This window comes from Clupea harengus, chromosome 10 (assembly GCF_900700415.2).
Source record: "Clupea harengus chromosome 10, Ch_v2.0.2, whole genome shotgun sequence".
NCBI classification, from domain to species: domain Eukaryota; kingdom Metazoa; phylum Chordata; class Actinopteri; order Clupeiformes; family Clupeidae; genus Clupea; species Clupea harengus.
Genome location: NC_045161.1, coordinates 9,628,841 through 9,644,616, shown reverse-complemented (window position 1 = coordinate 9,644,616; position 15,776 = coordinate 9,628,841). Strand labels below are relative to the sequence as shown.

Here is a 15,776-nt window from a genome sequence, read left to right as displayed (position 1 = left end):
ACTGTATATGTATATGTGTATGGTTTTATATGTGTATATTTATGTTTCTGCAAGTGCCGTCACTTAGAGACAATGATTCATCAGGGGGCTCTGTGTGTGTGTGTGTTGTGGACTGTGGATGAGATTCTTGACGAGTCTCTTTAACGTGACTGAAGAGACTTGCCTATGATTGACTGATGGCAATTGACTCTAATGAACTAATTGATGCCAGAGTGAACACGGGATGGGGATAGGTTGGTTCCTTTTATAAAAAGAGCAATTGACAGATGGACGGGAGTTCTTTGGGCAGGCGAGTGAGAAGCCACGTAATGGGAGCGGCCAGGGATAACACTGGAGTGACCGACGTCGGAGAGCGATCAACACAACGCAAGCTAAGTGTTTGATTAAGGAACGTCTGCACTGTTATTCCCCGCATTTGTTGCTTCTATAGCCGCTCGTGTAGTGGCGGAGTGTGCCCTGATTTCCGTGTTGTTTTTAGTGACTGGGAGACCGGCATCTGTCAAGGGCTGTAACCAGGAAGTGGAGCGTGAGGACGAGCGACGGATGATTTGTCTTGCTACGCTCTCAACTCGTCTTGGAAAGGGAAGTAATAGTTCCAGCCTGCTAAATCCCTGCCGTGCCACGGTGTATCTGATCAGCTTGGTATAAGCCTAGCCGCGCACTGAGTTGCTGTGTTGTGCTTCCTTATTCATTGTAGCTTGGAGGCGGATCCTCAAGCCACTGTGCTGCCGTGACGACCAGGGTGCGTTCGCGGTGCTCCAGACTGCGCGATTCCATCTCCGCACAAACGTGACGTCACCGGTCTGGATCCCATGGACTGCAGACACTAATTGGCTATTGGCCAGTGGGTTGGTGGCTGCTTTGTGTGCTTTATATTTGTATTGTTTTATTTACTGGTCGGTAGAGGTCGCCGACCAGTACGGACTTATTTTATATTGTGCAGGACTGTTTATATGGGTCGGGCTGGGGGACATCAAGAACGGTTTACTGCCACCTGCTGACCTTAGGTTAATTGCCTTCCTGCCCCCTCTGGTGTGGAATGAATTCACTATGACATGGTTGCCTTGATGAATTGATGTGGATTTTATATACTTACTTCCATTGTGTGATGTGCCATTTGATGCTGTGTTGTGTCACTTAACTTGCTGTGGGTTGCATGATATTTATATACATTTATATTTATATGTAGGGGCAGAATTGGGTTTAACTTTTGCCTGTTAGTTGGGGGATTAACTGCCGGTGTTGCCCTATTACATCAGTCTACCGTTTTACACTCCTGTATTTACCTTGTGTTTGTTGAAATAAATCTAGTCCATATGTGTGTTGCCTGTGTATGGGTGGATCTGGTTTATATTCTTTTGGAGAGTAACTCCACGGCACGACATGGACATCCGCTCGTCATAGCTCACTGCAGCCCTGATCCCCTGAACTCAAACGATCCGCCAGTCTCAGCCTCCCAGATGCTTGGACTACAGGGGCACGCCACTGCTCCCGGCGAAAGCAGAGGCGCTGTGCATTGGGTTTGGGTTTGGTTTTGGATTATGTCAGCATGCCAGATTACCGAATGTGCTTGAAAATGAGTCATTGTTCTGGTGTTCTGGTTTTCTTTTTCGTCCGTGTTGGTTCTATCTACTACCTGAGCCAACGGTATTGAATGTAAACATTAATAAACGAGGCACGCCATTATGAAAATGTATTGCAAAAATCATCAAGATGACAAGGAATGTGCAAATCACATAAAATTCCCCAAATGTGCCATGTTTGCAGATACATTTCTGTGAAAGAAATGTTTCTTTTTAATTATTATCATGATGTGTTTTAGTTTGAGATTAGTTAGTTAGTTAAATGGAGGACTAAGCTCTTTCCATTGTTCTGTGAAAGGAAGTTTGAAACTGTGGGAAGAGAAGCTTGGAATTTAGAGGTGTCATGAAATGTTTAGGTTAAGAATGATTTATTTTTGTAGAGTCAGGGTTTTTGAGGGTCTTAGGTAAACATTCTTATCTTTGGAACCCAGGACGGGATGGTACAAGATGGGAGTGTCATGTCTTTGTTCTGTGATATTGTCTCTGCATAAAGTCTGTTTCTTTTTACCAGAGAAGGCAGTGATGGGTTGAACAGCGTTCTGAAAGCACTCCATTCCTCTTTGGAGGAGTGTAGGTTGAAGAAGCGGTCTAACACCATTCACTCCTCTCTGACAGAGTAAAAGTCAATTATTTATTATATTCTTGGTTGTGTGTCTTAATTCTGAGGATAATTACAGTCCTTAAAAGGGTGAAATAAATCCCTAACAATTTCTTAATGCGCAATGGAAACAATTTCTACTTCGATTTGTACTGCCTGAGCCAATATTCTTCAATGTTAACATTAATATACGAGGCACTCCATTATGAAAATGTATTTGAAAAATCATCAAGAAGACAAGGAATGTGCAAATGACATACAATTCCCAAGTGTGCCATGGTTGCAGGTTCATTTGTTAATGCGTAATTGTAGCAATTTCGTTCGTAAAAGACTGAGTCTCGCTGTATTGCTCAGGCCGAACTCCAGCGTCTATTCACAGGTGCTATCCAACTACTGATCGATACGGGGGCTTTGACCTGCTCCGTTTCCGACCTGGGCCGGTGCACCCCTCCTGAGACGACCTGGTGATCTCGGGCTCCCCCAGGAGCACCATATCGACACCGATCTTAGTGTGGACATCCGCTCGTCATAGCTCACTGCAGCCCCGATCCCCTGAACTCAAACCATCCGCCAGTCTCAGCCTCCCAGATGCTTGGACTACAGGGGCACCCCACTGCTCCCGGCGAAAGCAGAGGCGCTGTGCATTGGGTTTGGCTTTGGTTTTGGATTATGTCAGCATGCCAGATTACCGAATGTGCTTGAAAATGAGTCATTGTTCTGGTGTTCTGGTTTTCTTTTTCGTCCGTGTTGGTTCTATCTACTACCTGAGCCAACGGTATTGAATGTAAACATTAATAAACGAGGCACGCCATTATGAAAATGTATTGCAAAAATCATCAAGATGACAAGGAATGTGCAAATCACATAAAATTCCCCAAATGTGCCATGTTTGCAGATACATTTCTTAATGCGCAATGGAAACAATTTCTACTTCGATTTGTACTGCCTGAGCCAATATTCTTCAATGTTAACATTAATATACGAGGCACTCCATTATGAAAATGTATTTGAAAAATCATCAAGAAGACAAGGAATGTGCAAATGACATACAATTCCCAAGTGTGCCATGGTTGCAGGTTCATTTGTTAATGCGTAATTGTAGCAATTTCGTTCGTAAAAGACTGAGTCTCGCTGTATTGCTCAGGCCGAACTCCAGCGTCTATTCACAGGTGCTATCCAACTACTGATCGATACGGGGGCTTTGACCTGCTCCGTTTCCGACCTGGGCCGGTGCACCCCTCCTGAGACGACCTGGTGATCTCGGGCTCCCCCAGGAGCACCATATCGACACCGATCTTAGTGTGGACATCCGCTCGTCATAGCTCACTGCAGCCCCGATCCCCTGAACTCAAACGATCCGCCAGTCTCAGCCTCCCAGATGCTTGGACTACAGGGGCACGCCACTGCTCCCGGCGAAAGCAGAGGCGCTGTGCATTGGGTTTGGCTTTGGTTTTGGATTATGTCAGCATGCCAGATTACCGAATGTGCTTGAAAATGAGTCATTGTTCTGGTTAAAATAAAATATCCAACAACATTTTCAGATTCAATGCAAGAGGTTTTCTTTTTCGTCCGTGTTGGTTCTATCTACTACCTGAGCCAACGGTATTGAATGTAAACATTAATAAACGAGGCACGCCATTATGAAAATGTATTGCAAAAATCATCAAGATGACAAGGAATGTGCAAATCACATAAAATTCCCCAAATGTGCCATGTTTGCAGATACATTTCTTAATGCGCAATGGAAACAATTTCTACTTCGATTTGTACTGCCTGAGCCAATATTCTTCAATGTTAACATTAATATACGAGGCACTCCATTATGAAAATGTATTTGAAAAATCATCAAGAAGACAAGGAATGTGCAAATGACATACAATTCCCAAGTGTGCCATGGTTGCAGGTTCATTTGTTAATGCGTAATTGTAGCAATTTCGTTCGTAAAAGACTGAGTCTCGCTGTATTGCTCAGGCCGAACTCCAGCGTCTATTCACAGGTGCTATCCAACTACTGATCGATACGGGGGCTTTGACCTGCTCCGTTTCCGACCTGGGCCGGTGCACCCCTCCTGAGACGACCTGGTGATCTCGGGCTCCCCCAGGAGCACCATATCGACACCGATCTTAGTGTGGACATCCGCTCGTCATAGCTCACTGCAGCCCCGATCCCCTGAACTCAAACGATCCGCCAGTCTCAGCCTCCCAGATGCTTGGACTACAGGGGCACGCCACTGCTCCCGGCGAAAGCAGAGGCGCTGTGCATTGGGTTTGGGTTTGGTTTTGGATTATGTCAGCATGCCAGATTACCGAATGTGCTTGAAAATGAGTCATTGTTCTGGTGTTCTGGTTTTCTTTTTCGTCCGTGTTGGTTCTATCTACTACCTGAGCCAACGGTATTGAATGTAAACATTAATAAACGAGGCACGCCATTATGAAAATGTATTGCAAAAATCATCAAGATGACAAGGAATGTGCAAATCACATAAAATTCCCCAAATGTGCCATGTTTGCAGATACATTTCTTAATGCGCAATGGAAACAATTTCTACTTCGATTTGTACTGCCTGAGCCAATATTCTTCAATGTTAACATTAATATACGAGGCACTCCATTATGAAAATGTATTTGAAAAATCATCAAGAAGACAAGGAATGTGCAAATGACATACAATTCCCAAGTGTGCCATGGTTGCAGGTTCATTTGTTAATGCGTAATTGTAGCAATTTCGTTCGTAAAAGACTGAGTCTCGCTGTATTGCTCAGGCCGAACTCCAGCGTCTATTCACAGGTGCTATCCAACTACTGATCGATACGGGGGCTTTGACCTGCTCCGTTTCCGACCTGGGCCGGTGCACCCCTCCTGAGACGACCTGGTGATCTCGGGCTCCCCCAGGAGCACCATATCGACACCGATCTTAGTGTGGACATCCGCTCGTCATAGCTCACTGCAGCCCCGATCCCCTGAACTCAAACGATCCGCCAGTCTCAGCCTCCCAGATGCTTGGACTACAGGGGCACGCCACTGCTCCCGGCGAAAGCAGAGGCGCTGTGCATTGGGTTTGGGTTTGGTTTTGGATTATGTCAGCATGCCAGATTACCGAATGTGCTTGAAAATGAGTCATTGTTCTGGTGTTCTGGTTTTCTTTTTCGTCCGTGTTGGTTCTATCTACTACCTGAGCCAACGGTATTGAATGTAAACATTAATAAACGAGGCACGCCATTATGAAAATGTATTGCAAAAATCATCAAGATGACAAGGAATGTGCAAATCACATAAAATTCCCCAAATGTGCCATGTTTGCAGATACATTTCTTAATGCGCAATGGAAACAATTTCTACTTCGATTTGTACTGCCTGAGCCAATATTCTTCAATGTTAACATTAATATACGAGGCACTCCATTATGAAAATGTATTTGAAAAATCATCAAGAAGACAAGGAATGTGCAAATGACATACAATTCCCAAGTGTGCCATGGTTGCAGGTTCATTTGTTAATGCGTAATTGTAGCAATTTCGTTCGTAAAAGACTGAGTCTCGCTGTATTGCTCAGGCCGAACTCCAGCGTCTATTCACAGGTGCTATCCAACTACTGATCGATACGGGGGCTTTGACCTGCTCCGTTTCCGACCTGGGCCGGTGCACCCCTCCTGAGACGACCTGGTGATCTCGGGCTCCCCCAGGAGCACCATATCGACACCGATCTTAGTGTGGACATCCGCTCGTCATAGCTCACTGCAGCCCCGATCCCCTGAACTCAAACGATCCGCCAGTCTCAGCCTCCCAGATGCTTGGACTACAGGGGCACGCCACTGCTCCCGGCGAAAGCAGAGGCGCTGTGCATTGGGTTTGGGTTTGGTTTTGGATTATGTCAGCATGCCAGATTACCGAATGTGCTTGAAAATGAGTCATTGTTCTGGTGTTCTGGTTTTCTTTTTCGTCCGTGTTGGTTCTATCTACTACCTGAGCCAACGGTATTGAATGTAAACATTAATAAACGAGGCACGCCATTATGAAAATGTATTGCAAAAATCATCAAGATGACAAGGAATGTGCAAATCACATAAAATTCCCCAAATGTGCCATGTTTGCAGATACATTTCTTAATGCGCAATGGAAACAATTTCTACTTCGATTTGTACTGCCTGAGCCAATATTCTTCAATGTTAACATTAATATACGAGGCACGCCATTATGAAAATGTATTTGAAAAATCATCAAGAAGACAAGGAATGTGCAAATGACATACAATTCCCAAGTGTGCCATGGTTGCAGGTTCATTTGTTAATGCGTAATTGTAGCAATTTCGTTCGTAAAAGACTGAGTCTCGCTGTATTGCTCAGGCCGAACTCCAGCGTCTATTCACAGGTGCTATCCAACTACTGATCGATACGGGGGCTTTGACCTGCTCCGTTTCCGACCTGGGCCGGTGCACCCCTCCTGAGACGACCTGGTGATCTCGGGCTCCCCCAGGAGCACCATATCGACACCGATCTTAGTGTGGACATCCGCTCGTCATAGCTCACTGCAGCCCCGATCCCCTGAACTCAAACGATCCGCCAGTCTCAGCCTCCCAGATGCTTGGACTACAGGGGCACGCCACTGCTCCCGGCGAAAGCAGAGGCGCTGTGCATTGGGTTTGGGTTTGGTTTTGGATTATGTCAGCATGCCAGATTACCGAATGTGCTTGAAAATGAGTCATTGTTCTGGTGTTCTGGTTTTCTTTTTCGTCCGTGTTGGTTCTATCTACTACCTGAGCCAACGGTATTGAATGTAAACATTAATAAACGAGGCACGCCATTATGAAAATGTATTGCAAAAATCATCAAGATGACAAGGAATGTGCAAATCACATAAAATTCCCCAAATGTGCCATGTTTGCAGATACATTTCTTAATGCGCAATGGAAACAATTTCTACTTCGATTTGTACTGCCTGAGCCAATATTCTTCAATGTTAACATTAATATACGAGGCACTCCATTATGAAAATGTATTTGAAAAATCATCAAGAAGACAAGGAATGTGCAAATGACATACAATTCCCAAGTGTGCCATGGTTGCAGGTTCATTTGTTAATGCGTAATTGTAGCAATTTCGTTCGTAAAAGACTGAGTCTCGCTGTATTGCTCAGGCCGAACTCCAGCGTCTATTCACAGGTGCTATCCAACTACTGATCGATACGGGGGCTTTGACCTGCTCCGTTTCCGACCTGGGCCGGTGCACCCCTCCTGAGACGACCTGGTGATCTCGGGCTCCCCCAGGAGCACCATATCGACACCGATCTTAGTGTGGACATCCGCTCGTCATAGCTCACTGCAGCCCCGATCCCCTGAACTCAAACGATCCGCCAGTCTCAGCCTCCCAGATGCTTGGACTACAGGGGCACGCCACTGCTCCCGGCGAAAGCAGAGGCGCTGTGCATTGGGTTTGGTTTTGGATTATGTCAGCATGCCAGATTACCGAATGTGCTTGAAAATGAGTCATTGTTCTGGTGTTCTGGTTTTCTTTTTCGTCCGTGTTGGTTCTATCTACTACCTGAGCCAACGGTATTGAATGTAAACATTAATAAACGAGGCACGCCATTATGAAAATGTATTGCAAAAATCATCAAGATGACAAGGAATGTGCAAATCACATAAAATTCCCCAAATGTGCCATGTTTGCAGATACATTTCTTAATGCGCAATGGAAACAATTTCTACTTCGATTTGTACTGCCTGAGCCAATATTCTTCAATGTTAACATTAATATACGAGGCACTCCATTATGAAAATGTATTTGAAAAATCATCAAGAAGACAAGGAATGTGCAAATGACATACAATTCCCAAGTGTGCCATGGTTGCAGGTTCATTTGTTAATGCGTAATTGTAGCAATTTCGTTCGTAAAAGACTGAGTCTCGCTGTATTGCTCAGGCCGAACTCCAGCGTCTATTCACAGGTGCTATCCAACTACTGATCGATACGGGGGCTTTGACCTGCTCCGTTTCCGACCTGGGCCGGTGCACCCCTCCTGAGACGACCTGGTGATCTCGGGCTCCCCCAGGAGCACCATATCGACACCGATCTTAGTGTGGACATCCGCTCGTCATAGCTCACTGCAGCCCCGATCCCCTGAACTCAAACGATCCGCCAGTCTCAGCCTCCCAGATGCTTGGACTACAGGGGCACGCCACTGCTCCCGGCGAAAGCAGAGGCGCTGTGCATTGGGTTTGGCTTTGGTTTTGGATTATGTCAGCATGCCAGATTACCGAATGTGCTTGAAAATGAGTCATTGTTCTGGTTAAAATAAAAATATCCAACAACATTTTCAGATTCAATGCAAGAGGTTTTCTTTTTCGTCCGTGTTGGTTCTATCTACTACCTGAGCCAACGGTATTGAATGTAAACATTAATAAACGAGGCACGCCATTATGAAAATGTATTGCAAAAATCATCAAGATGACAAGGAATGTGCAAATCACATAAAATTCCCCAAATGTGCCATGTTTGCAGATACATTTCTTAATGCGCAATGGAAACAATTTCTACTTCGATTTGTACTGCCTGAGCCAATATTCTTCAATGTTAACATTAATATACGAGGCACTCCATTATGAAAATGTATTTGAAAAATCATCAAGAAGACAAGGAATGTGCAAATGACATACAATTCCCAAGTGTGCCATGGTTGCAGGTTCATTTGTTAATGCGTAATTGTAGCAATTTCGTTCGTAAAAGACTGAGTCTCGCTGTATTGCTCAGGCCGAACTCCAGCGTCTATTCACAGGTGCTATCCAACTACTGATCGATACGGGGGCTTTGACCTGCTCCGTTTCCGACCTGGGCCGGTGCACCCCTCCTGAGACGACCTGGTGATCTCGGGCTCCCCCAGGAGCACCATATCGACACCGATCTTAGTGTGGACATCCGCTCGTCATAGCTCACTGCAGCCCCGATCCCCTGAACTCAAACGATCCGCCAGTCTCAGCCTCCCAGATGCTTGGACTACAGGGGCACGCCACTGCTCCCGGCGAAAGCAGAGGCGCTGTGCATTGGGTTTGGCTTTGGTTTTGGATTATGTCAGCATGCCAGATTACCGAATGTGCTTGAAAATGAGTCATTGTTCTGGTGTTCTGGTTTTCTTTTTCGTCCGTGTTGGTTCTATCTACTACCTGAGCCAACGGTATTGAATGTAAACATTAATAAACGAGGCACGCCATTATGAAAATGTATTGCAAAAATCATCAAGATGACAAGGAATGTGCAAATCACATAAAATTCCCCAAATGTGCCATGTTTGCAGATACATTTCTTAATGCGCAATGGAAACAATTTCTACTTCGATTTGTACTGCCTGAGCCAATATTCTTCAATGTTAACATTAATATACGAGGCACTCCATTATGAAAATGTATTTGAAAAATCATCAAGAAGACAAGGAATGTGCAAATGACATACAATTCCCAAGTGTGCCATGGTTGCAGGTTCATTTGTTAATGCGTAATTGTAGCAATTTCGTTCGTAAAAGACTGAGTCTCGCTGTATTGCTCAGGCCGAACTCCAGCGTCTATTCACAGGTGCTATCCAACTACTGATCGATACGGGGGCTTTGACCTGCTCCGTTTCCGACCTGGGCCGGTGCACCCCTCCTGAGACGACCTGGTGATCTCGGGCTCCCCCAGGAGCACCATATCGACACCGATCTTAGTGTGGACATCCGCTCGTCATAGCTCACTGCAGCCCCGATCCCCTGAACTCAAACGATCCGCCAGTCTCAGCCTCCCAGATGCTTGGACTACAGGGGCACGCCACTGCTCCCGGCGAAAGCAGAGGCGCTGTGCATTGGGTTTGGCTTTGGTTTTGGATTATGTCAGCATGCCAGATTACCGAATGTGCTTGAAAATGAGTCATTGTTCTGGTGTTCTGGTTTTCTTTTTCGTCCGTGTTGGTTCTATCTACTACCTGAGCCAACGGTATTGAATGTAAACATTAATAAACGAGGCACGCCATTATGAAAATGTATTGCAAAAATCATCAAGATGACAAGGAATGTGCAAATCACATAAAATTCCCCAAATGTGCCATGTTTGCAGATACATTTCTTAATGCGCAATGGAAACAATTTCTACTTCGATTTGTACTGCCTGAGCCAATATTCTTCAATGTTAACATTAATATACGAGGCACTCCATTATGAAAATGTATTTGAAAAATCATCAAGAAGACAAGGAATGTGCAAATGACATACAATTCCCAAGTGTGCCATGGTTGCAGGTTCATTTGTTAATGCGTAATTGTAGCAATTTCGTTCGTAAAAGACTGAGTCTCGCTGTATTGCTCAGGCCGAACTCCAGCGTCTATTCACAGGTGCTATCCAACTACTGATCGATACGGGGGCTTTGACCTGCTCCGTTTCCGACCTGGGCCGGTGCACCCCTCCTGAGACGACCTGGTGATCTCGGGCTCCCCCAGGAGCACCATATCGACACCGATCTTAGTGTGGACATCCGCTCGTCATAGCTCACTGCAGCCCCGATCCCCTGAACTCAAACGATCCGCCAGTCTCAGCCTCCCAGATGCTTGGACTACAGGGGCACGCCACTGCTCCCGGCGAAAGCAGAGGCGCTGTGCATTGGGTTTGGCTTTGGTTTTGGATTATGTCAGCATGCCAGATTACCGAATGTGCTTGAAAATGAGTCATTGTTCTGGTTAAAATAAAAATATCCAACAACATTTTCAGATTCAATGCAAGAGGTTTTCTTTTTCGTCCGTGTTGGTTCTATCTACTACCTGAGCCAACGGTATTGAATGTAAACATTAATAAACGAGGCACGCCATTATGAAAATGTATTGCAAAAATCATCAAGATGACAAGGAATGTGCAAATCACATAAAATTCCCCAAATGTGCCATGTTTGCAGATACATTTCTTAATGCGCAATGGAAACAATTTCTACTTCGATTTGTACTGCCTGAGCCAATATTCTTCAATGTTAACATTAATATACGAGGCACTCCATTATGAAAATGTATTTGAAAAATCATCAAGAAGACAAGGAATGTGCAAATGACATACAATTCCCAAGTGTGCCATGGTTGCAGGTTCATTTGTTAATGCGTAATTGTAGCAATTTCGTTCGTAAAAGACTGAGTCTCGCTGTATTGCTCAGGCCGAACTCCAGCGTCTATTCACAGGTGCTATCCAACTACTGATCGATACGGGGGCTTTGACCTGCTCCGTTTCCGACCTGGGCCGGTGCACCCCTCCTGAGACGACCTGGTGATCTCGGGCTCCCCCAGGAGCACCATATCGACACCGATCTTAGTGTGGACATCCGCTCGTCATAGCTCACTGCAGCCCCGATCCCCTGAACTCAAACGATCCGCCAGTCTCAGCCTCCCAGATGCTTGGACTACAGGGGCACGCCACTGCTCCCGGCGAAAGCAGAGGCGCTGTGCATTGGGTTTGGCTTTGGTTTTGGATTATGTCAGCATGCCAGATTACCGAATGTGCTTGAAAATGAGTCATTGTTCTGGTGTTCTGGTTTCTTTTTCGTCCGTGTTGGTTCTATCTACTACCTGAGCCAACGGTATTGAATGTAAACATTAATAAACGAGGCACGCCATTATGAAAATGTATTGCAAAAATCATCAAGATGACAAGGAATGTGCAAATCACATAAAATTCCCCAAATGTGCCATGTTTGCAGATACATTTCTTAATGCGCAATGGAAACAATTTCTACTTCGATTTGTACTGCCTGAGCCAATATTCTTCAATGTTAACATTAATATACGAGGCACTCCATTATGAAAATGTATTTGAAAAATCATCAAGAAGACAAGGAATGTGCAAATGACATACAATTCCCAAGTGTGCCATGGTTGCAGGTTCATTTGTTAATGCGTAATTGTAGCAATTTCGTTCGTAAAAGACTGAGTCTCGCTGTATTGCTCAGGCCGAACTCCAGCGTCTATTCACAGGTGCTATCCAACTACTGATCGATACGGGGGCTTTGACCTGCTCCGTTTCCGACCTGGGCCGGTGCACCCCTCCTGAGACGACCTGGTGATCTCGGGCTCCCCCAGGAGCACCATATCGACACCGATCTTAGTGTGGACATCCGCTCGTCATAGCTCACTGCAGCCCCGATCCCCTGAACTCAAACGATCCGCCAGTCTCAGCCTCCCAGATGCTTGGACTACAGGGGCACGCCACTGCTCCCGGCGAAAGCAGAGGCGCTGTGCATTGGGTTTGGGTTTGGTTTTGGATTATGTCAGCATGCCAGATTACCGAATGTGCTTGAAAATGAGTCATTGTTCTGGTGTTCTGGTTTTCTTTTTCGTCCGTGTTGGTTCTATCTACTACCTGAGCCAACGGTATTGAATGTAAACATTAATAAACGAGGCACGCCATTATGAAAATGTATTGCAAAAATCATCAAGATGACAAGGAATGTGCAAATCACATAAAATTCCCCAAATGTGCCATGTTTGCAGATACATTTCTTAATGCGCAATGGAAACAATTTCTACTTCGATTTGTACTGCCTGAGCCAATATTCTTCAATGTTAACATTAATATACGAGGCACTCCATTATGAAAATGTATTTGAAAAATCATCAAGAAGACAAGGAATGTGCAAATGACATACAATTCCCAAGTGTGCCATGGTTGCAGGTTCATTTGTTAATTAAAGACTGAGTCTCGCTGTATTGCTCAGGCCGAACTCCAGCGTCTATTCACAGGTGCTATCCAACTACTGATCGATACGGGGGCTTTGACCTGCTCCGTTTCCGACCTGGGCCGGTGCACCCCTCCTGAGACGACCTGGTGATCTCGGGCTCCCCCAGGAGCACCATATCGACACCGATCTTAGTGTGGACATCCGCTCGTCATAGCTCACTGCAGCCCCGATCCCCTGAACTCAAACGATCCGCCAGTCTCAGCCTCCCAGATGCTTGGACTACAGGGGCACGCCACTGCTCCCGGCGAAAGCAGAGGCGCTGTGCATTGGGTTTGGCTTTGGTTTTGGATTATGTCAGTGTGACAGTGGCGAGGTAATTTGCTAGGATAGTTTTAATTGTCGACTACGCCACCTAGGTAGTCACCCTAGGACAGATATAGACTCAGTGTTCCTTTAGTTCTAACAAGGCAAACACAAGTTCGTACCACTCTTAGGCCAGAGACATGGGTTCCATAAATACAGTTTATTAACAAGTATACAAACAGTAGTAAAAGGAGTACAGGGCAATTCTAGTACAGGCTGTTGCCTCTCACACAACAACCAAACAGAGTTATTTCCAGTATACACACATACACTAAACACACACAGTAGACACGTACAATGTTAGCCAGTGGGCTATGACCCGAATATGAGCAGGGGAGATGGCCAAAGCCTTACGGAGATGGGCCAGTGGTCAGGACTCAAAGGTGGAGCAGGGCAGTGGCTTACCGCAGCGAGCAGGACTTTCCAAGAGGGGGACAGGAGAGGCCCAGAAGACACACACCACACGTGCATAAAATCAGTAAGCACTGCACTCCAAAATAGGGCAACCGTTATGCACACAGCAAGGAAAAGTGAGGGGGGGGGGGCGGGCTCCACCACCTGAGGGTCAGCCTGTCGCTCAAGTGAAACCCACTGCACCTGTCCAGGGAGAGAGATAGAGGCACTGGGGTTAGCAAAACACTTGACAGTAAAGATGCAAGGAGAGGATTTAATAGTGTGGCTATCCTACTGAGGCTACTTAGCTTTGGCGGAGGGACTTAGGACGGGGTGGACCTCCGACGGTCAGCGGGGAGTAGCGGGCTTTGTCACAGTACCCTGGGTTACCTTAGCTACATGCACACACCCACACACAGAGGCACACGCACACACTTCAGCAAAGACACGGTTAGGCTAGTTAACAATCACTCAGAATTACCACCACCATAGTTAACATAGCAGCAGCACAAAACAACAAAACATGCAGGCCAAGCAGAGAGGGAAAAGCAGCAGCCCACTGCACAGCCCCATGCATCAAATCAAAAGAAACCAACAAAACGATATCAGGCAGAGCAAGCAGAGATGGAAGGTAGCATACCCAGCCTAGCCCCATGCATGCAGGAAATCACAGAGAGATACACACCAAACATGAGCATGCCGGTCAATTATAAACATGCATTTGACAGTAAACAGAACAGCAGCCCTTCCCGGGGGGAGGTAGTTGATGAACCTCAGCTCAACGTGCCGAGCTGCAATGACTGCACACTCAGGGGCAGCGAGTCATGGACGGAGCTATGATAAAGAGGAGGATAGCATTGTTATTCCTAACTAATGCGCATTTAAAAATACAGAGCGTGCTGGTAACTAAACCTGCATATTAAAATACAGAGCGGTGCTGGTAACTAAACCTGCATATTAAAATACAGAGCGGTAGTAGTAACTGAACCAGCCTACCTCCAGCTGATTCCCACCGAGCACCCGGCGTCAGAGCAACCGCTACACCGGCTTTGTCGCGACAATGAACCACTCGTGCTAAACAGAAAAGTGAACGAGCCTTTTTAGAAACAATAAGAAGGTGCCGCAGTGGACGAAGTGGCTTAACGCCAAAGTTGCTTACCTTCGGTAACAGCATTAGTCCAAGTAGTGCAATTTGCAATCCCACGCCACCATACAAACTGATGGGCACCCGGAAGCAAAACAAGGTTAGGAGGACGTGTCTCCCCGTGACCTGAGCTGGGCTATATATCAAAATACAAGCCCGCCCAGTAATCAGTGTTTCTTATTACACCTGGGGGGATGGACTGTGGAGGCGTAGCCCACTCTGCCACATCAGCATGCCAGATTACCGAATGTGCTTGAAAATGAGTCATTGTTCTGGTTAAAATAAAAATATCCAACAACATTTTCAGATTCAATGCAAGAGGTTTTCTTTTTCGTCCGTGTTGGTTCTATCTACTACCTGAGCCAACGGTATTGAATGTAAACATTAATAAACGAGGCACGCCATTATGAAAATGTATTGCAAAAATCATCAAGATGACAAGGAATGTGCAAATCACATAAAATTCCCCAAATGTGCCATGTTTGCAGATACATTTCTTAATGCGCAATGGAAACAATTTCTACTTCGATTTGTACTGCCTGAGCCAATATTCTTCAATGTTAACATTAATATACGAGGCACTCCATTATGAAAATGTATTTGAAAAATCATCAAGAAGACAAGGAATGTGCAAATGACATACAATTCCCAAGTGTGCCATGGTTGCAGGTTCATTTGTTAATGCGTAATTGTAGCAATTTCGTTCGTAAAAGACTGAGTCTCGCTGTATTGCTCAGGCCGAACTCCAGCGTCTATTCACAGGTGCTATCCAACTACTGATCGATACGGGGGCTTTGACCTGCTCCGTTTCCGACCTGGGCCGGTGCACCCCTCCTCAGGCGACCTGGTGATCTCGGGCTCCCCCAGGAGCACCATATCGACACCGATCTTAGTGTGGACATCCGCTCGTCATAGCTCACTGCAGCCCCGAACCCCTGAACTCAAACGATCCGCCAGTCTCAGCCTCCCAGATGCTTGGACTACAGGGGCACGCCACTGCTCCCGGCGAAAGCAGAGGCGCTGTGC

The 15,776-nt window shown here is 45.9% G+C and overlaps 2 long non-coding RNA genes across 2 annotated transcripts; one reads left to right on the top strand and one right to left on the bottom strand.

The window, feature by feature from the left end:
• Nucleotides 1–2,894: 2,894 nt before the first annotated feature.
• On the top strand, nucleotides 2,895–15,579 carry LOC116222155. Its single transcript, XR_006152627.1, has 3 exons — nucleotides 2,895–2,909; nucleotides 3,737–11,706; nucleotides 15,072–15,579. It is a non-coding gene; the product is annotated as an uncharacterized LOC116222155 (long non-coding RNA).
• Nucleotides 13,355–14,977, bottom strand: LOC116222154. Its single transcript, XR_004164493.1, has 3 exons — nucleotides 14,766–14,977; nucleotides 14,603–14,680; nucleotides 13,355–14,440 (listed from the first exon to the last, which is right to left on the bottom strand). It is a non-coding gene; the product is annotated as an uncharacterized LOC116222154 (long non-coding RNA).
• Nucleotides 15,580–15,776: the final 197 nt, after the last annotated feature.